Source organism: Sturnira hondurensis, unplaced genomic scaffold (genome assembly GCF_014824575.4).
Source record: "Sturnira hondurensis isolate 20B ecotype Veracruz unplaced genomic scaffold, ASM1482457v3 Scaffold0006413, whole genome shotgun sequence".
Taxonomy (NCBI): Eukaryota; Metazoa; Chordata; class Mammalia; order Chiroptera; family Phyllostomidae; genus Sturnira; species Sturnira hondurensis.
Window position 1 is genome coordinate 25,489,915 of NW_028079044.1, and position 13,648 is coordinate 25,503,562.

The window sequence follows — 13,648 nt, forward strand, 5'->3', positions numbered from 1 at the left end:
TTTGCCCTAGCAAAATAAGTAACATGTGCAATATTGGTCATAATAATTTTATTAGGGGTAGGCTATAATTTTTAAATTCAAGATATAAAATCAGTATTTAGCATTATAATACTGTAACTTTTAACATTAACCATGTCTCTAGAGTAAAAGTTATAGGTATTTTTCTGTATGTTTTTATGACTAATAGATTCACTTTCCAAATTACATACTATTTCTTTCCCATACTGTAAATGAAAAGCTGTATGCTCTAAAAGTACCATTACATGTATGTTTCAGAGATGGAGGACTGATTAACATTTAGCGCTTTCAAAGTAATTTTTTAAAAAACTCTAGAAATAAATTAGCAGTTTCATAGCAAAATAAAAAAAACTGAGTTGTAAGCAACTAGTATTTTTTTTTCCTTTTTACCTCTAGGACACAATCCAAGGGAAAAAGAGCTTTGCTTCTTTTATTCTATATCCAAAGTTGAAAATGTTTGGGTCTCAATGGGAAGATGTGATCCAGTCTTAGTGGAAAATTCATGCTTTTCACAACAGTAATTTTACATATATACTACTACTAGAAGTATATCAAGGGTAGATATACTTCCTGACTGAAATGTATTCCGTGCACTTGCAGAATGAGCATCACACACCAGCTCTCCCTAATGTTATTCTATAGTAGGTTTGTGAGGACACTTGATTCTTACATTTAATTCAATTAGCTCTGCCGTGCAACTGGAAAACCCAAAACCAATGATATCTTGATTTTTTAAGTTGCATGGAACACTGGTGTTCCTGAACCAAATGAGTGGATTTTCAGCTAGAGAATGCAGAAACAAATTTGTGATATAGTTTTGAAGTGGGAGGAGCATGTGTGGAGAACATAGATGGTGTTTCTGGTCTAATGTTTAACATATAAAAGTACAAATTATGAGCCCTGGCCAGGTAGGTCTGTTGGTTAGAGCATTGTCATGATGCACCAAGGTGTGGGTTTTATCTCCAGTCAGGGCACGTACAAGAATCAACCAATGAATGCGTAAATAAATGGAACAACAAACTGATGTTTCTCTCTCTCTCTCTCTCTCTGTCTCTGTCTCCCCCACTTCCTCTCTTTTTCTAAAAAATTAATACATTAAAAATAGTTTTTTCAGTTTTTATTTTTTCAATTATATTTTATTGATTATGCTATTACAGTTGCCCTGCTTTTTCCTCCTTTGCTCCCCTACACCCAGCACTCACACTCCCTCAGGCAATCCTCCCACCATCGTTCATTTCCATGGTTCATGTGTGTAAATTCTTTGGCCTCTCCATTTCCTAGATTGTACTTGGAATCCCCGTAGCTATTCTATAATTACCTATTTGTACTTCTTTTTATTTTATTTATTTATTTATTTGTTGTTCAAGTACAGTTTTCTGCCTTTTACTCCCATCCCAGCCCACCCCCCCAGTGCTCCCCACCTCCCTCCCATTTCCACCCCCCTTAGTTATTGTCCGTGTGTCCTTTATACTAGTTCCTGTGAATCCTTCGCTTTTCCCCCCTGAAATTCCCTCCCCTCTCCCCTCTACTCACTGTCCCCCGTTCTCTATTTCAGTGTCTTTGGTTACATTTTGCTTGCTTGTTTGCTTTGTTGTTTAGCTTCCTGTTAGAGGTGAGATCATGTGGTATTTGCCTTTCAACGCCAGGCTTATACGCAGGGGCCATGCTAATCTTCTCTGTATCGTTCCAGTTTTAGTGTATGTGCTGCTGAAGCGAGCACCTGTTTGTAGTTCTTAATCCCTTCACCTTTTCTCCCATTTCATCACACCCTCCTCCCATCTGGCAACCATGAAAATGCTTTCCTTACCCACAATTATGTCTCAGTTCTTACTGTTTGCTTAGTTTGCTTTTTAGATTTAATTATTGGTAGATATGTATTTGTTGCTATTTTATTGTTCATAGTTTTGATCTTCTTTTTCTCAAATGAGTCCCTTTATCATTTCATATAATAATGGTTGGTGATGATGAACTCCTTTAGTTATTTCTTGTTTAGGAAGCTCTTACCTGCCCTTGAATTCTAAATGATAGCTTTGCTGGGAAAAGCAATCTTCACTATAGGTCCCTGCTTTTCATGACTTTGAATATTGCTTGCCAATCCCTTCTAGCTGCAAAGTTTCTTTTGAGAAATTGACTGACAGTCTTCTGGGAACTCCTTTGTAGGTAACTAACTTTTTTTCTCTTGCTGCTTTTAAGATTGTCTCTTTATCTTTAACCTTTGGCATTTTAATTATGATGTGTCTTGAAATGGGCCTCTTTGCATCTCTTTTGCTTGGGACTCTGTACTTTCTGGACTTGCATGTCTATTTCCTTCACCAAGTTAGGGAAATTTTCTTTCATTATTTTTTCAAATAGATTTCTAATTTCTCACTCTTTCTTTCTCCTTGTGGCACCACTATGATGTGAATGTTTGACCCCTTGAAGTTGTCCCAGAGACTGCTTATACTATTCTCATTTTTTTGGATTCTTGTTTCTTCTTCTTGTTCTAATTGGTTGTTTTTTTCTTCCTTATGTTCCAAATCATTAATTTGATTCTTGCTTCATCAACTCTGTTGTCATAATTTTTTCTTAATTTCAATTAGTGTATCCTTTATTTTTACTGGGTCTTTTTAATGCTGCTGAAGATCTCACTGATTTCCTTGAGCACTCTTATAACCAGTATTTTGAACTCTCCATTTGATAGATTGCTTATCTCCACTTTGTTTAGCTCTTTTTCTGGAGTTTGATCTGTCCTTTCATTTGGGCCATGTTTCTTTGTTCTTCCTGTTAGCAGCCTCCCAGTGTTTGTTTCTATGTATGAGGTAGAGCAGCTGTCTTGGTAGCAGGGCCTAATGTAGTAGGTGTCCTACAGGGTGCAGTGGCACAGCCTCCCCTATCACCCAAGTGGGGTGCTCGAAGTGTGCCCTTCATGTGGGCTGAGTACACCCTCTTGTTGTAATTGAGACTCAGTTGCTGTTGGCAGATCAATGGGAGGGATTTACCCAGGGCTGTGTTTTGCCCGGGGCCACTGTACCTGACCTACAGAACAATCTGAGACGGCTGTTACTTGTGCTGGGCTGGGAGGTTCCCAGGCAAAGCCAAACTGTGAATCTAGGCTGGGTGCTGCTGCTGCTGGGTCTGGGGCTCAGTGAGGCCAGCTGCTGTTTATTTGAGAGGATATAGGAAGTTGTGCAGCGTGAGCCAAAGTCAGCCACTCATATGGAAAAGCAGCTTGTATGGGCAGGAATCTCTGGGGATCTCTAAGGTGGGTCAAACAGTGTCAGCCAGGTTGGTGGAGTCTCAGATATGGTACCAGCTTGCCGGCTTTATGGCCTTGAAGGAGGAGGGCCCAGAAAAGGGACAATGGCCTCTGTCCACCTTCATACCAGACACCTCAGCCTCTCCCAGTACACCACTGGTGCCCTTCAAGCTGCCGCCCCACTGCCGGAGCTCAGAGAGAGAGAGTCTGAGTAGGTGAGTCCATGTGTGGGTTTGTTGAGAGGAACTGCTTGGGGTTCCAGAAGTTTCTCCCACTGACTCAATCCCCACAGGGTTTTGCAGCCAGAACTTGTGGGGACTTATCTTCCTGGCACTGGAACCCTGGGCTGGGCGGCCTGGTGTGGGGCTGGGACTTTCTGCTCCTGAGATTTCGCCACTGAGCTGTCGCTGCTGAATTTTTTTCTGCCACACATGGGTGCGGTACTAGCCCATTCTGTGTCTGCTGCCCTTCTACGAGTCTGGATGGTTATTGTTTTTTTAATTCCATCGTTGTCAGACTTCCATTCAACTTGAATTCTGAGAGTTCTGAGTGATGGTGTTCTGTATTTTAGTTGTAATTTTGATGTGGTTGTGCGAAGAGGCGAGCCGTGTCTGCCTGTGTTGCCATCTTGACGAGAACTCTCCAGTTTTTTAAAAGTACAAATTGTAAGTCCTTAAAAACAGTTGTGTGTATGTTGTCTTTTGAATTAATGTTTCAGGTTTCTGCAGATAAATTCACAGAAATGCAATTCCTGGGACATAAGGCAATTCCATTTTTAATTTTTTGAGGTATCTACATACTGTTTTCTACAGTGGCTGCACTCATTCTCATAAACAGTTCACAAGGTTCTATTTTTCTCCTCATCTTTGCCCACACTTGCTGTTTTTTGATTTATTGATGATACCTATTTTGACAGGTGTGTGATGACATCTCATTGTAGTTTTAATATGAATTTCCCTGATGACTAGTGACATTGAACATCTTTTCATATGTCTATTGGCAATCTATACATTCTCTTTGGAGAAATGTCTATTCTGTTCCTTTGCCCATTTTTAAATTGAATTGTTTTTTTGATGTTGAGCTTTAGGAGTTCTTCATAAATTTTGGACATTAATTCCTTATCAGATATATCATTAGTGAATATGTTCTCCTACACAGTGGGTTTCTTTTCACTTTGTTGGCGTTTTCCTTTGATGTGCAAAAGCTTTTCAGTTTGATGTAGTCCCATTTGTTTATTTTTTCTTTTGTTTCTTTTGCCCGAGGAGGTATATTAGAAAAAATATTGCTGTCAGAAATGTCTCAAGATTTTACTGCCTATGTTTTTTTCCAGGATTCTTGTGGTTTTAGGCTAAATTAAATGTTATTTTAAGTTTTTAATCTATTTTAAGTTTATTTTTGTGTTTCTGGTGTAAGAAGGTGGTCTCATTTCATATTTTGGATATATCTGTCCAATTTTCCTAATACCATGTATTGAATAGACTACATTTACCCTATTGTATGTTTTTGCCTTCTTCGACAAATACGAATTGACTATAAAGGTATAGGTTTATTTCTGGGCTCTCTATTCTAAACCAGGCTGTTTTCATTACTGTGAACTTGTAGTATAGTTTCATTTCAAGTAGCAGGATTCCTCCTACTTTGTTCTTCCTTCTCAAGATTGCTGTGGCTCTTCAGGGTTTTTTTGTGGTTTCACATAAATGTTTGGGATATTTTTTTCTGTTTCTGTGAAATATGCCATTGGTATCTTGATAAGAATTGCATTGCATCTATAGATTGTTTGGGGTGGTATGGGCATTTTAATGATGTTAATTTTGCCTATCTATGAAAATGGCATATCCTTCCACTTATCTGTATCTCCTTCACTTTCTTTCTTCTGTCTCTTATAATTTTCCAAGTACAGGTTTTTTACATTCTTGGTAAAATTTATTCCTAGATATTTTATACCTTTTTAAGCAATTGTGAATTGGATTGTTTTCTTAGTTCCCTTTCTGATATTGCATTATTGGTGTATAAAAATGCAACTGATTTCTGGATATTAATTTTGTATCCTGATACTTTACTGAATTAATTTATCCATTCTAGTAGTTATTTTTGTGGAATCTTTAGGTACTCTACATATAGAATCGTGTCATCTGCAAATGATGATAGTTTTACTTCTTTCTTTTCAATTTGGATACCTTTTATTTCTTCTTGTTTGATCACTGTGCCCAGGACTTCTAGCACTATGTCGAATGAGTGGTGAAAGTGGACATCCTTGTCATGTTCCTGATCTTAAGGGAAATGCTTGTACTGTTTGCTTATTAAGTACGATGTTGGCTGTGTGTTTGTAATATATGGCCTTTATCATGTCAAGTTATGATTTCTTTGTTTACACTTTGATAAGAACTTTTGTCATAAGTGGGTGTTGGATTTTTTCAAACGCTTTTTCTGCATTATTTGTTTTATCCTTTATTTTGTTTATGTGGTGTGTCATGTTTATTGATTTGCAGATATGTACCAACCTCGAATTGCTAAAATAAATTTCCCTTAATCATGGTGTGAGAACTTTTTAATGTATTACTAGATCCAGTTTGCTAATATTTTTAAAAAGATTTTATTTATTCACTTTTAAAAGGGAAGGGAGAAAGAAAGAGAGGGAAACATCAATGTGTTGTTGCCTCTCACGTGCCCCCTACTGAGGACCTGGCCCACAATCCAGGCATGTGCCCTGACTGGGAATTGAACCAATGACCCCTTGCTCTGCAGGCCAGCACTGAATCCACTGAGCCACATCCACCAGGGCCAGTTTGCTGATATTTTGTTGAGGATTTCAACACCTATGTTCATCAGCAATATTGGCCTATGATTTTCTCTCTTGTAGTATCTATATATGGTTTCAGAATTAGGATAATGGTGGCCTTGCAAAATAAGCTTAGGTGTCTTCCCTACTCTTGAATTTTTTCTAATAGTTTGAGAATGAAAGGTGTTAATTTTTCTCGGAATGCTTGGTTAAATTCACCTGTGAAGTCATCAAGTCCAGGTTTTGGTTACTTTTGTTTGTTGGGAGTTTGTTGGTTATTGCTTCAATTTGACTAGGTGTAATCTGTCTGTTCAGATTCTCTGATTCTTCAAGTCCATCAAGTCCATCAAGTTATGGTTACTTTTGTTTGTTGGGAGTTTGTTGGTTATTGCTTCAATTTGACTAGGTGTAATCTGTCTGTTCAGATTCTCTGATTCTTCTTGATTCAGTTTCAGAAGATCATATCTTTCTAGGAATTTAACAATTTCTCGCCCTGGCTGGTGTAGCTCAGTGGATTGAGCGTGGGCCTGTGAACCAGAGGATCGTGGTTCGATTCCCAGTCAGGGCACATGCCTGGGTTGCAGGCCAGTTCCCAGCAGGGGATGCACGAGAGGTAACCATACATTGATATTTTTCTCCCTCTCTCCTTCCCTTCCCCTCTAAAGATAAATAAATAAAATCTTAAAAACAACAACAAAAAATTTCTCCCAGGTTGTCCAATTTGTTGACATGTAGATGTTTGTAAAATTTACTTACATTCTTTTTTTGTTTCTGTGGTATCAATTGTTACTTATACTCTTTCATTTCTGATTTTATTTATTTGGATCACTCTCTTTTTTTCTTAATGAGTCTGGTTAAAGTTTTGTTAGTCTTTTCACAAAACCCACTTTTGGTTTCATTGATATTTTGTGGGTTTTTCTAAGACTCTATTTAATTTATTTCTGCTCTGATCTTTATTATTTCCTTCCTTTTACTCACTTTGGGCTTTGCTTGCTTTTCTTTTTTCTAAAGATTTTTTATTATTCATTTTTAGAGAGAGGGGAAGAGAAGGAGAGAAATATCAATGTGCGGTTGCCTCAGTTGCCTCTCCAGCGCCCCATAGTGGGGACCTGGTCCGCAACGCAGGCATGTACCCTGACTGGGAATTAAACTGGCAGCCCTTTGGTTGACAGCCTGTGCTCGATCCACTGAGCTATGTTAGCCAGGGCAATTGCTTTTCTTTTTTAAGTTCCATTAAATGCAAAGTTTAATTGTTTATTTGAGATTCCCCCCACTTAAAATAGGCCTGCAATGCTATGAATTTCGCTCTTAGGACTGCTTTCACTGTGTCCAATAGATTTTGGGTTGTTCTGTTTCAACCCCAAATCTGTTTCATTTCCATCTGTTTCAAAGTATCTTTTGATTTCTTCCTTGAAGTCATTGTTAACCCATTCCTTGTTAAGTAACATGTTATTTAGCCTCCATGACATTGTGTGCTTTTCAGTTTTTTTCTTATAATCAGTTTCTGCAACCCAGGCATGTGCCCTGACTGGGAATTGAACCACTGACCCTTTGGTTTGCAGGCTGTTGCTCAACCCACTGAGCCACACCAGCCAGGGCCCTTTAGCTTTTTCTTATCTGAGAAGCTCTTTATTTCTCTTTCAATTTTAAATGATAGCCTTGATGGGTAAAGTAGTCCTAGTGGTAGGTCCTTGATATTCTTCACTTTAAATATTTCATGCCCATCCCTTCTGGCCTGAAGTGTTTCTGTTGAGAAATCAGTTGACATTCTTCTGGGAGCTCTCTTGTAGGTAACTAATTGTCTTTCTCTTGTGGCTTTTAAGATTTTCTCTTTTTAAAAAACTTTTGCCATTTTAATTATGATGAGTCTTGGTGGGGGCCTCTTTGGATTCATTCTGTCTGGGACTCCATGCTTTCTGGATCTATATGTCTTTTTTCTTCATATGGTTAGTGAAACTTTTGGCCATTATTTCTTCAAACAGTTTCTTAATTCCTTGCTCTTTCTAATCCTTTTGGTAATTCTATGATACAGGTGCTGTTACATTTCATGTTGTCCCTAAGGTCCCTTAAATTATCCTCATTTAAATTTTGTTTCTTTTTGACACTCTGATTATGTGATTTCTCCTACTTTGTCCTCCAAATTGCTGATTTGATCATCTGCTTTATCCAAACTACTGTTTATTCCTTCTAGTGTATTTTTCGTTTCAGATATTGTACTCTTTATTTCTTTTCTAAAAATGTTTAAATATTTTATTTATTTACTTTTGTAGAGAGAAGGGAGGGAGAAAGAGAAGGAGAGAAATATGAATGTATGGTTGCCTCTCATGTGGCCTCCACTGGGGACCTGGCCCACAACTCAGGCATGTGCCTCGACTAGGAATCAAACTGGTGACCCTTTGGTTCACAGCCCACGCTCAATCCACCCAGTTATCCAGCTAGGGCAGTATTCTTTATTTGTGACCAGTCCTTTTTTATGGTTACTTTTCTTTAATCTTCATTTCTTTTTTTTACTGTTGTTCTGGTACTGTTGTCCCCATTTCCCCCCATTGCTTTCCCCTGTGTGGCCCACCTCCTGCTCCCACAGTCAATCCCTACCCTATTGTCCATGTCCATGGGTCATTTATGCTTCTTCTTTAACTAGGCCCTTACTGTTCTCTCCTCTCTGATTCCCCATTCCTTTCCCCTCTGGTCCCTGTCAGTTTGTTCCTTGTTTCCATGCCTCTGGTTCTATTTTGCTCATTTTTTTATTCATTAGGTTCCTGTTATAGGTGAGATCATATGGTATTCATCTTTTGCCACCTGGCTTATTCAACTTAGCACAATACTCTCCAGTTCCATCCATGCTGTTGTGAAAGGTAGGAGTTCTTTCTTTCTTTCTGCTGCAGAGTATTCCATTATGTAAATGTATCACAGTGATCCACTCATTTACTGATGGGCACTTAGGTTGCTTCCAGCACTTGGCTATTGTAAATAATGCTGCTGTGAACATGAGGCTGCATAGGTTGTTTTGAACTGGTGTTTCAGGATTCGTAGAGTACAGTCCCACCAGTGGAATCGCTGGGTCAAAAGGCAGTTCCATTTTTAGTTTTTTGAGGAAATTCCATACTGTTTTCCACTGTGGCTGTACCAGCCTGCATTCCCACCAACAGTGCATCAGCGTTCCCTTTTCCTACTAGCAGTTGTTTGTTGATTTGTTTATGATGGCCATTCTGACCAGTGTGAGGTAGTATCTCAATGTGGTTTTAATTTGCATCTTTGTGTTTTAAAATATATTTTCTTGATTTTGCTTACAGTTGTCCCATTTCCCCCCATTTATTCCCCTCTGCCCTGTAATTTGCATCTTTCTGATGGCTAATGATGTTGAACATCCAGTATTAATAAGGATGTAAATAGATTATCATAAGAAAGTAGAAATGAATATGAGATGACTAACTGGAAGAAAAATGACTTTGAGAGGGTAGAGGGAAGAGCAGTAATAAGAGTAGGGAATTGCGGCAAGGTGAAGAGAGAAAGAAAGTAAAATTTACATCATAAATAAGGGAATGAAAAAGGTGGAATGGAGCAAGAGAAGTGAAGCATATAGTATTAGTTTTAAACAGAAATTTAAAAAATAGCCCCGGCTGGTGTAGCTCAGTGGATTGAACTCAGGCCTGTGAACCACACGATCACAGTTTGATTCCCAGTCAGGGCACATGCCTGGGTTGCTAGGCCAGTTCCCAGCAGGGGACCCATGAGAGGCAACCCTACATTGATATTTCTCTCCTCTCCTTCCCCTCCTCTCTAAAGATAAATAAATAAAATATTTTTAAAAAGAAATTAAAAAATATATAGTGAGAGACAGAAATAAAAATAAAAATAAGTAGATAAATTTAAAAATGGGAACCAAATTGGAGAAAAAGATCCACCATGGCACCGTTGGCAACAAATGAGCTAAGATTAATATAAGTCCGATGGGAATAAGAGGAGAAAAAAGAGAAAAAAAGATTAAGAGATGTCTAGAGGAAAGGGAAGTGATTTTGAGATGATAAAGGGAGAAGGAATACTAAGAGTGCGGAACGAAAACCAAGCTAAGACAAGGAAAAATAAAAGTTGAGACAAAAAAAGAAGGACAAGAAGAAGGCAGAATGGAGTAGGAGAGGGGAATGGTATAATTTGAGATTTAAAATACCCAAATAGTGCAGATCTAGAGATAAAATGGAAGTAATGCCATAACAACCAATGAGCAAAGAATGACAAAGGTGGAGAGAGCACAGGGTATTTTAAAGGCAGGAAAAAGAATGTGAGATGACCAATGGCAAGAAAAATGGTTGTGAGAGACAGGAGGGGGCAGAAATAGTAAGAGAGTGCAGAATGGACACAAGTCCACGCAAGAGAGAAAACAAATTTTTAAATGAAAATAAAAAGAGGAAATAGGGTAAAATGGGGTAAGAGAAAGGAAGAGCATGTGAGATTTGAAATAAACTATAGGATAAAATCCAGTGACTTAATATGCACAAACTTGAAAGACAAGAAATGGATGTTAAAAAGCTAGGCGGGAGAGAAAAATATCACCAATCACGAAGAAGACTGCAGTGGAATTTGTTTTGGTAGCATCTGGTATTTATCACTGTTTTTTTTTTTTTTTCCTGGATCCGCCTTTGGTGATGTCAGGTGGTGTCCCAGCCTGGCCTTATGCAGCCTCTTGGAGACTACCAGGGATCCACATTCTATGGCTGACTCCTTCAGTTGTTAATCTAGTCACTCTGCACTCAGCAGTCAGGCTTAAGCACCACAGGGTGGGGCAGAGTAATTCCTGTGGGTGAGGCTTTTGCTTTCACTCAGGCTGAAGCCACTTGGAGGGGAGAGGTCTGCCTGTGCAAGATGGCTCCTGCAGGATTGGTCGGTGACTCAGCACCAGGATCTTGGCAGCTATTCTCTCAGTTCTTTCCCCAAAGCCACTCTCCCCAGTCTTTCCTCAAATGTCTCTGGTCCACTCTTTCCCTGCTTTGCTGGAGCCCAGGGTAAGTGGCTGCAAATGAAATTTTATGTGTTGGCCCTTTAAAAGGCTCTCTGTGACTCCAGTCACCTATCCCTAATAGAGAGAAACCCTGCCACTTTTCACAGCTGGATGTTGTCTGGGTTCTTTTCAGGCTCTGGTGCTGTAGGCTGGGGAGCCTAGCTTGGGGTTTAGACCTCACACTTCTCAGGGGGAAGCCCCTGGCTGCTGAAATATTCCTTCGGCACTTCAGCTGCTGCCTGTGGGAGCCCATCCAACACTCTCAAGTCTCCTCTGTACTCTGTATAAGTCGCGTTGTGGTGAAGCTGTTTTTTTCTGTCTGTCCCTGGTTACAAGGTTTTTCTCCCACCATCGTTCAGTTGTTTATTCTGGATGACTTCTTTGCAATTTAGTTGTAATTCCAGATTGGTCCTGGGAGGAGGTTAGTGTAGCTTCTACTTACTCCTCCACCATTATATATTCTTATATAATGGATCTTATATATATGGATCTTCTAAATAAAATCCTTGAAAAGCAGCATCAGGAACAAGTCGGACAGCTGGGGGCAGAGCTGGAATCCCCACTGCTACATCCTTAGCACCATGTCTTGGGAAGCTCAGGGCCATTGTTATGGTTTCTGTGTCCTTTTTCATGGTGTTGAGAATTTATAACTATTACTTTGAACTCTATGTCTGATAAATTACCTTCATTTTACTTAAGTTTTTTAGATATTTCGCCTGTCCTTTCACTTGGGACCTGTTTCTTTGACTCCTCATTTGGCTGCCTCATGATATTTGATTGTGTATTAAATAAGTCTGCTATGACTCCAAGATTTCATGAGGTGGCCTCATGTAGTTGGTGTCCTGTGAAGTCCAGTGGTGCGGTCTCCTTGATCACCTGACCTGCGCGCTTCAGGAATGTCCCTTGTGTGGGCTATGTTGTAATCGAGTCGTGATTGCTATTGGCCCATTTACGTGTGGGATAGGCCCTCATGCTGGCTCCACACTGACAGCAGTGTGAGTGCCGCGGTGCAGGTGCTGACCACGTGAAGTGGAATTTACTTTTAGGTTTGGCGCCTGCTGAGATCTTCCTTTGGATGTGCTGCCTGGGAAGCTCGGGATTCTGCTCTGATGTTGTCGGAAGCTGACTACCGAGTGTGTTGGTTTCTGGGACACGGGTGAAGGCCCGTGCAAGATGCTGCCTGTGACTAGTTCTTGGCCAACTGGAGCAGTCTCGATTTGGCTTCTTGTATAAATCCTTGGTTATGAGACTTCTCTTAGCTTTGTTATTAAGGATGAATGATCCTTAATTTAGCTGTAATTCCAGTTTGTTCCTGGGGTGAGGTGAGTGTAGCTTTCCCCTACTCCATAGCCTTCTTGGATCTCTGTCAAATTGTTGAACCTGGCAGGTGTAAGAGAAGGAGAAGGAAACATTCCTGGTTCAAAACAATCAAAATAAGTCACTGTCCAAGAAAACTACAGCAGGGGAAGCTGGCAGTTAGGTATATTGTAAGTAGAGCAGATGCTAATGGCCCAGTGTCTCCTTCACCTTCATTCTTCAAACGCTCAGCACGTGACTCTGCATTCTCCCTTTGTCCACTTCTCTTGCTTCCCTCAATAGTGACTCCAGTACTACCTTCTTAAAAAGGAAAAGAAAGACCTATGCAGCTGAAAATTCAGGCACAACCCTAAAATGTATTGTTTGGTTAATTTAACGAAATGAAAGCAACTTTTAAAAGTTATTTTCTTAACCTTTGAGGTGTAATATATTTTGGCCAGGTGACTTGAAATGGGAAACAGATAGAGATGACTTACTGGTTAGTGCAACACCCGTGTGAAAGACAGCTTACTTCCCTCCCCCACCTCCCTCCATTTCCCTGGGGCCAGCTGTTAATGTTTAACCTTCATTTACTACTTCAAGAGTCGTATTTACACTTTTCCAGCAACACTTTATCCATATGTTCATTGGCCTTATACGTTATATATGGCTCTTTTAGGCCAACTTCCTAATCTTCTCATTAAGAAAATGTCACAGTCACCGCAAATAACCCTATAGAAGATGTCAGAGGATACTACCACTAAAATAACCCCGAAGAAGACGTCATCTGATACCACTTACAGGCTTCCTTTCATTCTGTCAGTAATAGTCTTTGCCAGGCTTTTCTTCCCACTCAGACAGCTAGGATGTTTCCTTTTCATTATTCAACTGACAGAAAAAAAATCTAAAAATACTTCACGATTCACTTGATATCAGATAATAAATTCAACTTCCTTAAGAGGATCATCTAAAACAAGTAACAGTATTTCTTTTGTAAATTTCATACTGGAATGTTACTGTTTTAAGACCATGCAGGGAGTATGGCAAGAAATAACAGAATGGACTTTACATTTTGTTTGATAAGTTATTTATTCCTAGTTTTTCTTTATGTTCCAGAGATTGACAGAATTAACAAGTGAGGCTTAGGAAGTGTTTCTATGACCCTATTGATCTCATTGTTTGACTACTTAAGGTAATGTATATTAGGGGCAAATGTCAATGAATTTCCAGATTGCTTAGACTAGGTTCGGTTATTGATAGTGGTTAATTCAGTGAAGTTGGAGTTAAAATACTTGTATCAAAAACTTAAAATGTACTGATTATC

At 39.3% G+C, this 13,648-nt stretch overlaps 1 non-coding gene across 1 annotated transcript; it reads right to left on the bottom strand.

Annotated features, from left to right (window-relative positions):
* Positions 1-1,634: 1,634 nt before the first annotated feature.
* On the bottom strand, positions 1,635-1,738 carry LOC118989005 (U6 spliceosomal RNA). The gene has a single exon (XR_005066907.1). It is a non-coding gene; the product is annotated as a U6 spliceosomal RNA (small nuclear RNA).
* Between the last annotated feature and the right edge of the window lie 11,910 nt (positions 1,739-13,648).